The sequence below is a fragment of the Bos taurus genome, chromosome X (genome assembly GCF_002263795.3).
Source record: "Bos taurus isolate L1 Dominette 01449 registration number 42190680 breed Hereford chromosome X, ARS-UCD2.0, whole genome shotgun sequence".
NCBI lineage: Eukaryota > Metazoa > Chordata > Mammalia > Artiodactyla > Bovidae > Bos > Bos taurus.
In genome coordinates, this window is record NC_037357.1 from 64,134,936 (window position 1) to 64,147,938 (window position 13,003).

The following is a 13,003-nucleotide window of genomic DNA, read 5'->3' on the forward strand; positions in this document are numbered from 1 at the left end:
AATAAGATGTGACATGTTGAATAAAAAGAATAACTGATGATCCATCCAAGAACCTAAAGTATCATAACACTTCTAGGTAGGAAGTTAGGTATGAGCAATGAGGGATGGCTTAGCAGAAAAGGATGTAAGCCAATCTCTAAACCCCATCCCAGACATATCTAGGAATCCTCACAGATATGGTACAAAAATAACCACAGAGAGTTTTCCAACTCCTGCACATGCTACCCTAGGCACACAGTAGATACAAACTAACTTCTTAATGTATCAGTACAATAGGGCTGATACATTGATGACATGTGCAATACAGCCGTTTTTATGTAACTTGCACTTGTCAATCAACCTTGAGCCTAGCCCATTTGCATTCCCTTTCCCTATTGGTGGTGGGTACCAAGCCCTATTTTGCACAAGGCAGATCCAAGAGGAAGAGATGGGGAGTATAAAAAGAGAAGCCAAGAGGGATCATAGCTACTCCTTTGGGGCAGCCCACTCCCATGTCTTGGAGGTGTAATATCTGCTGTCTGTTTAATAAAAGATCTATCTGCTTGAGCTGTAACTGAGCTGTAACCAGCCTGTTGTTTTGAATCCTTATTATGACAAGACAGGAGCTGAGAAATCCTGCCTGCTTGAGCTGTAATTAGTCTGTTATTCCAAATCTGTTATGACAAGACAAGAATTGAGGGAGATAAATAAACCAACCTGACAACATGGTAAACAATTATCATATAAATCATAAGATGAAAGAAAAATAGATTGGTTCCTGGAAATGAAATGATACATTAAGAAGTAATTAGTTAAAAAATAGATTGGTACATAATCATACATTTAGACACTGAGAAAACAGTCAGATGAATTCAAAAAAAATTATTTAGTATTGAATTGAACACGAATCCTTAGTTCTTACTTACACAATGGTTGTATAGTAAAGCCACATTTTAGTAGACCATAAAAAGGAGGTATATATATATATATATATATATATAAAAGAAGTGGATAAAAAGGAAAAAATATAATTTGCCCTAGGAAAATTTCTGGAAAAAACTCAGACTATGTGCACACAATAAGTTGTTTACTGAGCAGAGCGTTCATCAGAGCTATAGGAAAAAGAGCAAAGAAAGGATGTTCTCGTGGAAACGAGGAAAGAAAGGTAGATTGGATAAAGATAAAACCTATGGGGAAACTTGGATCCTCCTATGATATCAAAGGAATACAGGAAGAAGAAATGATTTTTAAAATTTTGTGATGTTGATTTTAAGTTATTACAAAGACATGTGGGGCTGACAATTGGAGATGGAAGCAAAGGGGAAATATTTAAGCTATTAATTCAAAAGATCTGTGAGAGATTTAGGTATAGAGCCTTTTGTTTTTGTTTTTACAAGAATAGAAACATAAAATATCCATTAGTTCAAAACCACCTACTGAACTCCTGTGTGCTCGGTGCTATGCATGGTGCTGTTAAGGTGAGTTAGAACTCAGAATATTATCAAAAAGATAAGAAACAACAAGTGTTGGAGAGGGTGTGGAAAGAAGGGCACACCCGTGCACTGTTGGTGGGAATGTAAATTGGTACAGCCACTATGGAAAATAATATAGAGATGCCTCAAAACACTAAGAATAGAACTATCATTCAATCCAGCAATTCCACTTCTGGGTATTTATCCAAAGAAAACAAAAACACTAATTTGAAAGATACATGCATTCATATGTTTATTGCAGCATTATTTCCAATAGCCACAATATGGGAAGGAACCCAGTGAAAGTCAAAGTTGTTCAGTCATGTCCAACTCTTTATGACCCCATGGACTGTAGCCTGCCAGGCTCCTCTGTCCATGGAATTCTGCAGGCCAGAGTACTGGAGAGGGAAACCATTCCCTTCTCCAGCGGAATCTTCTCAAACCAGGGATCAAACCCATGTCTCCTACATCTCCTGCACTGCAAGCAGATTCTTTATTGCTGAGCCACCAGGGAAGCCCACAATGGAATATTACTCATCCATGAAAAAGAATGAAATCTTACCATTTGTGGCAACATCGATCAACCTGGAGGATATTATGCTAAGTGAAATAAGACAGGCAAAAACAAATACCATATGATTTCACTTATATGTGAAATCTAAAATAACAGAACAAATAAACAAAACATAAATAGGCTTAGAAATACAGAGAACAAACTAGGAGTTGCCAGAATGGAGGGGCATGGGGGAATGAGTGAAACAGGTGAAGAGGAATAAGAAGTACAAGCTTCCAGCTATAAAATAAATTTCATGGGGATATTATGTACATGTATGGAATATAGTCAATATCATAAAAACTTTTGATGATAACTGGACTTGTGATCATCTCGTAATGTATAAAAGTATCAAATCAACATGTTGTACCCCTGAAACTAATATAATTTGTTTGTTAATTATAACTCAATTTTTAAAATATGAATAAGATTCAAAAACCTGCCTTTGAGCTTCTGAAAGAGACCCTGAAGATCATCTGTGCAAGATTCTTTTATATGGATAGAAAAAACTATGAACTTTGGGTTACTTTGTGAATGATTCTATATGTCTTAAACTGACAGTTTGAAAGATCAGAATGAAATGCAGTTTTATTAGAGCTTTGAGTCCAAGGCCCCTTTCCTAGAGCAAAACACTAACCTCTGAAAAGAACTTTTAGATTTTGGGTAACACAAAAGTAGCTTAGTTACATCAAAATAGCTATTTTAGGAATTTTCATTAAAATGGAGTTCTACTTGGATTTTATTGTTGAGCTTGTTAAACAGGAATCTCAACCACCATCCAAATAGGGCATGTTTTATCTGTTGGAAACTACGGAGGCAGTGAGATGTAGTGCTACTGTCTGGGCACCCCCATGGCTTTGAAATTATGACCACTGAACTTCTAGTAAAGTGACATTTCTTGACCACAAACTCTTGTTGAATTCTGACATCCTTAGTGTTAGTAAGTAAATTAAAGCTTATGTAAAGCTCCTATGTAAGTTTTTTAACAAAACAAAACAAAACAGGAAAGCCTAAATAGCATATCCTTAGGATTCTTAATATTTTGACTTATTCTAAACTCTAACACTTGAAAAATATACTAAAATAGAATACTAAGGTAATTGAGACAAATATACCTATTCTTGAAAATTTAGCTTGAAGAGTCCCTTCATACAGACAATCTAAGTCTGTAAATTTAAGTTTTAAAGCTGCTGCTGCTGCTAAGTCACTTTAGTAGTGTCCGACTCTGTGTGACCTCATAGATGGCGGCCCACCAGGCTCCCCCATCCCTGGGATTCTCCAGGCAAGAACACTGAAGTGGGTTGCCATTTCCTTCTCCAAAGCAGGAAGGTGAAAAGTGAAAGTGAAGTCGCTCAGCCATGTCGGACTCTTAGTGACCCCATGGACTGCAGCCTACCAGGCTCCTCCATCCATGGGATTTTCCAGGCAAGAGTACTGGAATGGGTCACCATTGCCTTCTCCCAATTTTAAAGCAGGTGGACTGTAAAGCTAGGGAACTCTACTCAGTGCTTGTGGTGACCTAAATGGGAAGGAAACCCAAAAAAGAGGGGATATACATATATGTATAGCTGATTCGCTTGGCTATACAGTAGAAACTAACACAACATTGTAAAGCAACCAAACTCCAAAAAAATTAAATGAGACTGGAAGCTCTTCAGGAGTGATTTACAGACAACATAAAATGTAGAAAACTAAAGTACTGTATCAGTGTATCTAGAAATTTTGTGTAAAGAATTCCAGAAACCATACCAAACCTTGGGCTATTACTGAAAATTAGAAATCTCATTTTGGAGCCTTTTGTAAATGTGTGTAGCGATAGAGTGCACAGTTCACACAATGTGAACATATTGAAACTGGTACTTTTATGCTGACCCTAGCCTGACCCAGTACAAAATCTCTCACACCAGAAATTTAATATTTCTGAAAGCTTGATGATTGCCCTCTCATTTATTTTTCACCTTTCTGTGCCTTTCATATGTTCTTCCAGCTGGTTAATTATTAATTAATATTTAACAAGGCTTTTTCACAATGCCAATTCCTTCTCTGCTAGTATAGCCTTTAGGCAGTATATGAACTCTCCTTCTATGCCCATTTAAGAAGCCAGGACACTCACTATAGGTTAATTTCTCTAAAGAAATCCAGAACAGCAGATGAAGGGAGGTTTCCTCGACAAGACCATTCAATGTTTCAGGCCACTCTGAATTTAGTAGATTTTCCTAGTGCATATAAAATAAAATGGATTTGAACCAACTTAAAATTCTTAAAAAAATTTCCAAGCACACATTGCCTGAACAAAATGGTTGCGACTGAAACGGGAAAGGGCTTAGCCTTTCGCTTCTTGTGCCACAAGCCAGTCTCTTGATTCCAAAGACTGGAATGCAGATAAGCAGGGAAAACCTCAGCGCACGGTAATGAAAGAGGTCAGCTATGACACAGAGGCCAAGAAGAAGAAAAGATACTCTAGGAAGCAGGAGTATGTCTCCAAGTTTTCTCTGGTGAAAGGAGATTGATGAGAATTGACATCTGTTTACAGTCAACCAACTGGAACCACGTAACTTTCACGTCCCTCCCCACCTCCACCCCTCACTCCTTTCCACATGGACAAACAGACCACACAGGTGATTTTGGCCAACAATGTACTTGGCATGAAACCCAAAACATGAGAGCCTCTTCCTGTCCATGTATCTGCTCCAGAGAACTAGTTAGAAAGGGAAGATTGCTGAGGTTTTCCCTCTGCGTTGCTCCGCACCTGAGCTGATTGGAGCCGAAGAGACTACTGATGTATACTAGTAACGTCCCTTCCCACGTCCAGATTCTTTTTATGATTCTAGGTTGAAACTGTACTCTCCAGACTTAAATAGGGTCTTGGTAACGTTCAAACTCTCACTCCCACATTCTCATCTTTTCATGTATTGTACACGGTTTTTGAGAACGTGGTACCCCAGCCAGGCCTTGAGGACTTCTAGTCTCTTCGGAGCTAGGGAAGGGGAGAAAGGGAGCAGAGGACCAATCTCCGCTCCCAGCCGTAGTTACAGTCCCCATCCCTCCAAGGCGCCCATCCCTGTGCCTTTTGTCCCAACACCCCACCCAGATGATGTGACAGGCTCGTGGCCCAATCCCCTTCCTGGTTCCCAGGCCGACTGCTAGCACCACCCGAGCCAATGGCGGCGGCCGAGGGGCGGAGGGCCTGGCAGAAGGGGCGGGAGCGCTGGCTTTAGAACCACAGCCGCAAAGATTCCGAGCGGCAGAAGTTGTCTGAGTGCGTCGGGCGGAGACAGTTGGGCCAGATCCGGTACTCTGCGACTTTCTGTAAGTGCTCTGCAGGTACAGGAGGGCACGAGGGGAGCAGGGTCCCTGAGCGTGGGCAGGAGCGGGTCCAGAAGAGAGCATCTCCAGGAACCTCGGCGGGAACATGCCTGGCACGGGGGGCGGGGGCCTGAGAGGGAGGCTGGAGAGATTTCTGTCCCAGCCTTGGGCGCCAAAGCGACCGTTCGCAGCAGGGATGGGTGGGAATGACCTAGTGTTCCCCATGACTGCTACCCGCCGCAGACACGTTTTCTGACGTTCACTGGGGGAGATGGTGTTTTCTCAATAGTTGCTCTTAACTTGTTGCCAACCTTGGGCTTGAGTCCTTGACGCCAACCCTTGCCCTTCTTCCCTTTACCGGCGGCGGCCCCGAAGTAGAAACCCAGCGCCTAAACTTCCCTCGATCGTCCTTCTCCAGCTACTGCCACCCTCCTTCCCCCGCCTCCGCCGGCTCCGGACTCAGGAAATCCCGGAGCTCGCCGCCTGCTACGCCTCCAGCACCGGCTCGCCCGCCGCCGGTGACCTCGCAGGCTCACCTCGGCCCCCGGCTCCGCGGGGTGCGGTGGCCCAGGGAGAGAACGAGGCTCTGGTCGCCTGCCTTCCGCCTGCTTCCCTGGCCAGTAGCGATCGCTTAGCAATCGCACCGCGTCTCCCTATGAGTAAGCACTTTTTTCCTTTCAGTAGCAGGACATGCCCATGCCATTAGGATAGTACCTTTCCGTTCTTCACTCTCCCGATTCCTCGCCGCCCCGTCTGCTCTTTTCTCAGCTCCTCTGGCTCCGCACCCTCGAGCGCAGACGGTCCCGGCGGCTCGGGAGACAGTCGAAAGGGACGGTGGGAGAGGGGCAACAGCCCCCTTCTCCCACACAGCTGCACTTGCCAGTGTTTACTTTTCCGCACCCGCAGTACTTAGCGCCCTAATGAGCGGCGGGGCTGGGGGGCGGGGAACGCCGACCACCCGCGCCCTGGCTTCTCGCCAGTCCCAAAGTTGCCGCCGCCGCCGCCGCTGCTGCTACTGGTTTTAATGTGCTGGCGGCTCCAACCGCCGGGCTTCTGGGCAGAAGATCCCAGCCTGGGAGGTGGAGTGAACTTAAGGCTTTAAGATACTTCCCGTACGCGACGCTTCTTGCTCCACACCTTATCTTCACGACATCCCGGTTGGTGCTCAAGGTTGAGTTTAGAATTAATTCTCCGTTTAGGATCAGATAGACAGGATGCTGGGGGTACTCGACTTGTTACTGGGGATGAGGGTGGGGACTGGGAAGACAGCTTGGCAGGCCGCACAGTAGGTACCTAGGTGAAATGAAAAACTACTGAGAGATAAGCAGATAGTCCGCTTTATAAGATGTCACAGTGTATTTGGGCGCCTAAACTGGATCCTGAAGATGCAGTTTAGAGCGAATTCCAACATACTGGCGGACACATGCCAATTGGCATCACGTGCCCCAAGTCTCTGATGCCCCTGGGGTCATGATCACATGACTTCTTTTGACTTTAAAACTGGAATGTAATGGCTGAAGTCCATTTTCCCAAAAATACGCGACCAAAAAGGGGAGAGGGTGTGAACTAGCCTCTACTCAAGGGAATTCTACTTGGATGTGGATGAGGGGAACAGAAAGGGAATTTGGTGCTCAGATTTTATCCAGAATAAAAACAGAAGCTGTTTTTAAAATAAGGGCTTGAAATATGTTTGTTCTGGGATATATGTCTCCCCTGTGGCTCTTCAATCTAGTTACAGCTTTTCTGAATTTTAAAAATATCTTACTAATTATTTCCTGGGAAAATTGTCCTTTTATTCACCCCCTGTTTCATTCTGAAATGATTGATTTGAAGCCATATCCCATAAGATAGTGTTTTCCCATAAGATAGTGTTTTTAAAAAATTAGGCTTTGTCCATGTACCTAGGTCTGGCCTATATTCCAGTTGAACTGTTCTCTATATTAGGCATCTGCTTGAAAGTGGTGGATAATCTCTTGGCTAAAATTAACCATCAGTTACTGTGGTTTGAAATTGGATCAGAAATAAGGCACAAAAACAGTGGACACTAAATTTGAGAAATGGAGCTGACTGGGTTTGTGCCTCTCAATACTTTAGCAGAATAATGAGATGCCACAGAAACAAGTTCTGTAAGGACCAATACCCACCCAAGTGACCCAAGTTAAGACTACTGTTGGAAAACCGTTACGGTTTTTGTGATTTAGATTATGTATTGCAGAGTACAGAAATGGGCAGCAGAATCTCTGAGGTCAAGAGTTTAAATGCTTTACTTATTTACAAAAATGGATCCAGTTGACACATATTCAGTCTTGAAAACAACTAGGGCAGCTATAAATGAAACTGGAAACAGTTAAGAGATTTTGACTTTGTATGCTTTAGCCAAAAACCCTTTGTCTACGTACTGCAGCAACCTCTGAATGACTTGAGCACTCCATTTTCATGCTGTGCATGGGTTTCTGAGCCTAAAAACTAGAACAACTTTAAAGCACATAGCTCTGACCGCTAGGCTTAACCTGGCAGCGCAGATTAGCTGGAAGTGGACTCAAGCTGCACCTGAGTTCATTGGGAGTTAAGGACACACTGCTAGATAGACCCCCCTAGTGGAAGTGAGGTGATAATATAATTTTAGATTGAACTAATAAATATTTAACCTTAAAAAAAGAAACAGTACAACTATCCAACTAGGTTAAAGTGGTAGGGAGTTAAGTTCTTTTTAAAATAACATTAACTCATGTCAAAACAGGATCCTCACTAGGCTCTCTGTCCACAGTCTTTTGTCTCGGAGGTGTCCACTTGTTTAAAACTACTGACTTCATTTTTCAGTGGTATGGTCTTATGAACCCAGGCTTTCATCAAAATTAGAGGATTATGAGTCTAATACTTAATTTCTATTGTTAGATCTAGAAGGTGATCAAACTCTTTGTCTAGGGTGGGAGAGCCAAATAAATTATGCTTTGCCTCCATGGGGTCGCAAAAGAGTGGGACACTACTTAGCAACTAAACAACAACTTGATTTTACACAGATAATCAACACTCAGGTTGAAGGAATCCAATCTGATGGCATCATTTAGGGTCAGTTGCTAAAAATGTCTAGGCTTAATACATTTTGGGTAAAAGGATTAATTATGACTAGTGAGTAATATTTGGGTTGAGATTAAGTTTCTTCTACAAATGGTTACAAGTACATTAGACTTAACTGTGACTATTTATACTGGCAGAATGTCAGTATCCAAGGCACTATCAGGAACTACATGGAAATTTTTGTTGTTCTTCAGTCATGTCCGACTCTTTGCGACCCCATGGACTGGCAAGTCAGGCTTCCCTGTCCTTCACTGTCTCCTGGAGTTTGCTCAAATTCATGTCCACTGAGTCGATGTCTCTCCAAGGCAAACAGTGTGACTGTTACTGAAAAGAAGTGGGTAGTAGCTTCACCATGGTGTTTGAGCACTAAGGAGATTCTTTTTGGTGAAACTGACAGAGAAAAGAAAGGAAATCCACTGCAATTTTTCCATATTCTGTTTTAGGCATTTCTGCTTGCCTATCCAAGAAATATACTAACGTAATAATATTCTTGGCACATATGACAAATTTGTGAATTTGCTACTGTGTGACTAATGTTATTTCTTTAAAATATAGACCATTTCTGTCATTCCTTATCAGAATTTATCATAATCTAGGTGGAATGTATATGCAAAACTGTTTGTTTTTGCTGTTTAGTACAGATTCCAGAAGTAGCAGATATAAAATTGAAAACAAACATCTAACATCTATCAATACATGACGACTTGGGTATCTGTTTTTGGAATCACTTTGTAATTGCTCATGCTGTTTTGGTGAATAGTAATCCGGGGGGAAAGTTTGATGTGTGAAAATAATAAAACTCAGTTTAGAAGAAAACAGCTAGATCACATTTTGAGTCTATATAATTATTCTAGGGAATGACATACCATATAATGTATGTTCAATGTGTTGGTGGTTTCAAAAGTTTTTCGGATACATTATACTGTTGGAAGATCTTTTAGATACCAGTGGTCATGACTCGCTGTTTTTAGTTATGAGAGAGCTTTGGTTAAAATTATGGTCTAGAAATATTAAAAATAGTCTAATCATGAAATGTCATTCTCAGGAAAAGATCTGATAATACTTGGGCCAACTGGTAGTTATGGAGGTGACAGTTTCCAAAATTTTAATATGTTTAATAACATTGAATTTGCCATATTCTTAGCACTTGAAAGACAAATATTGCTGAGTATAAACTGTTTTAGGGATGAAAAAGTATTGCTGTTAAATGAAAATTGCAACGGTAAGGGGGAAGTATGTTGGACTTCCTTCAAAAGAACTAGATTCTAGACATGGTTCTGCCACTGACTCATAATTTGACTTTGAGAAAGTCACTAAAGATTATTACATTATTATATAACATTGAGTACATATGTGTGCCAGACACCACACATTTTCTCATTTATAAACTGAGGGCATGGCTCAAGGACTTTGTGTCTTTTATATAGAAATAGTATCGCTTATTTCAATTTTATTTATCAGTTGATTTGTTTGCCAATTTTAATGCAACTATATTGCATGCTAAGTTGCTTCAGTCATGTCCAACTCTTTGCTACCCTATGGACTATAGGGTGCCAGGTTCCTCTGTCCATGATATTGTCCAGGCAGGAATACTGGAGTGGTTGCCATGTTCTCCTCCAGGGGATCTTCCCAACCCAGGGATTGAACCCTAGTTTCTTATGTCTCCTGAATTGGCAGGCGGGTTCTTTACCACTAGCACCACCTGAGAAGCAACTGTATTTAAGCTAAATACCTTGTTGGAGAATTGGTGACTATATAGGAAGATGATCACTGGTGGCTTATGCAGTGACTAATGTTATTTCTTTAAAATATAGACCATTTCTGTCATTCCTTATCAGAGATTTTTGGCACATTAAACTTTCTGATTTTATATTGTAAGAAAGCTTAATTTTTCTTAGCAGTCTAGAAATTGGTTTGATGATAAGGTGGTAGTGTTGTTTACTGGAAAAAACTCCAGGGTCTTTTAATCCTCTACAGTTCGCACAGATAGGCCATCTTAAGTAAATTATGGAAGTTCTCTGTGTTCATATCTGGATTTTACTTTATTTGTAAACCATCTGTTTCCGATCTACGTATTTCACAGGGATGCTGAAAGGATAAATGAGCTATGTAAACCTTGGCTCTTCAGCAGACAGGTGCTATATAAATTCAAAGCACTGTAGTAGTATATCATAGAAGCACCAAAGTTTTAACAAGAGTTTACAGAAATAGAATTCTCATCACTTAAGTCTTGCTACATTTTTACTTGTCTGTAATAGTCTCCAACCATCCACTTTTACAAGCTAAGGAGAAATAAAGCCAGACATAATAAAATGAAAAATAAGAGAAATGGTTGATAACAAGAGCATTAAGCCCTATACATGTAATACTTTGTTATATTCTTTTCCCTCAAATATTGTGCCAAGTAGCCGTTAAAGCCATTAATGTGGTGTGGGTTTTTTTTCTTACTTTTCCCAAGCAACTATAGAGCAGTATTTTGGCATTCATTGCTAAAGCTTACAAAGCACTTTGGCTTATCATACTTCATGTTTTTTGATTGCCTGTTATAGGAGGTTTTGTGTAAAACTGCGCATGAAAAATCAAATGTTTCTCTGTGTAATTGCACTCTAAATTGCATATGTTAAGTATGGAAAAGTACATAATGAAGGAGATAATCTGTATGTTTAAGTGTCATGCCATCATTAACACAGAAAAGGTGAGAAGTGAATGTAGATTTTCTTTTGAAAAACAAACCTTGGGCTAGATAACTTCTGAGGGGTTGTTTTAAACCCCCACCCTCAAAATTGTTAACTTGGAATTAATTTTCAATGTCTGTTGTCATCTTGCCAGTTACATAATGGTTCTTTAACTCTGTCATTCTTTGCATTATCATATGTTTTTATTTTATTAAAATTATGTTTGATATCATTTGTTAAAATATCATTTGTGAAGTAACAGTATCTAATGAAATTGAAATAAGCAGAAAGCCTTAAGTTAAAGGACTTTTGAAATTAACTGGTATCGTGTGGCTAGTTCTGAAGAGAAGGTTCTTTTTGCTAAAAGAAATAATTTTCTTTTGTAAAATCTGATCTCATTTCTACCATCTCTGGTTTTAAAAATAGCAAATCATTTTTTGTAATCTTGTAACCCAGTTATTGAAAATAAAATTTTGATTCTCTTAAGCTGTTTTTAGTTTATATGTATATATATATTTATATAAAATATAAATACTTTCTATAAAATAGAATTTGTGAGGACAGTATAATAGCTTTGAATATTCATATTATTACATTCTACATTATATGCTCTAATTACATAGTGTTGTGCTCATATTGACATTCTGCTATTGACACTGAATTATAATATTAATACATTGTCCTTTATAGATGAATGTAATTTTTAAGCTTTTTTTCTGTATTTATTTACTTGCTTATATGTCCTTGTTTTTGCCATTTCTTAATGTCTTTTTGACATTTTGGAGCTTGTATTTCAGTGAGGGAGAATTTCCATTTAAGACTGCTTTCTTGGAGGTAAAAATGACAAGAGATGATTCCTTCAGTATATCCTATTGCTATAATAGTCAATAGGTATATTTAGTTAATCTGCTGGAAAAGTGTCTTAAGTAGTGTGTACTTCAGATGTTTTTAATCACTTTATGTTGGATTAAAAAATACAAGGGCACTGTAAAAATATTAGAAGAAAGCAAAAATTTTTATAAAGAATAAAAGAAAAGATTACTTGTAATCATACCACCTGTTCATATTTTTTAATCTGTTTCCTGTATAGAAAGTTAAATATTTTAAACATTGGGATCATGTTGTATATACAGTTTGTATCTCTTTTTTTCACTTATTATACTGTGAAAATGTTTTCATGTAATAAGATATTTTTGAAAATATTTAAAATTACTGCATGAGATTTCATAATTTATTTCACTAATTCTAGGTTGTTGGAAAATTTTTTTCTTTCCATATATTATAGATAATACTTCAGTGAACATCATGGGGCAAAAAGCATTTTGTGACTCTGAGAATTTCTTTGGGATAAGTATTTAGAAGAAAAATTGCAAAGATTTTTGTTTTTAAAGATGAATTCCTTTGACAATCTTTGAAGTTTAAACACTGGCTTACCCAAAAAGAGCCTTGATTTTAAAGAACAGCACTCAGGAAAACAAAAAGCCATTCTTTATATAGTGTTTTGTATGTGACTAAACTGGAGCTGGTTTAGGTAAAGTATATGTCTTAGGAATATTGTGGTTTCCTCTGATCTAGTTAGCAGGTGCAAAGCAGGATGAAGTAGAATCCTGTGGGGTGCACAATCCTAGGAAGTTCTATTTTTTGAAATGGAACTGTTAATGGGGGAAGGGAGACAGGTTTGTACTTAATTAGCCTTTAGATTTCAGATTGCTGTAAAACTCTGTTCAAGTATGGAAACCCTATTTGTGACCAGAAACTTTCAGTATCCTAAAGAAACTTTTAATCCTGAAGTTGGTTAAATGGCTGTGTTTGGGGGTTCTTTTTTGTTTTATTAATTTATTCTTACTGAAGTATAGTTGATTTGCAATGTTGTTAGTTTCTGGTGTATAGCAAAGTGATACAATTTTATACATATGTATTCTTTTTCAGTTTCTTTTCCA

At 39.2% G+C, this 13,003-nt stretch overlaps 1 protein-coding gene and 1 long non-coding RNA gene across 5 annotated transcripts in view; one reads left to right on the plus strand and one right to left on the minus strand.

The window, feature by feature from the left end:
• LOC132344290 (uncharacterized) overlaps nt 1-6,938 on the minus strand; it is a 114,333-nt gene extending 107,395 nt beyond the window's left edge. Inside the window, exon 1 of the long non-coding RNA XR_009493507.1 lies at nt 6,025-6,938. This is a non-coding gene — a long non-coding RNA (uncharacterized lncRNA). The remainder of the gene's footprint in view (nt 1-6,024) is intronic.
• PLS3 (plastin 3) overlaps nt 5,245-13,003 on the plus strand; it is a 96,780-nt gene continuing 89,021 nt past the window's right edge. For 3 of the 4 annotated variants that reach the window (XM_005227914.5, XM_005227915.5, XM_059883307.1), the window contains exon 1: nt 5,245-5,313. The gene's annotated coding sequence lies outside the window, so the exon portion shown is untranslated. 4 annotated transcript variants of the gene reach the window in all.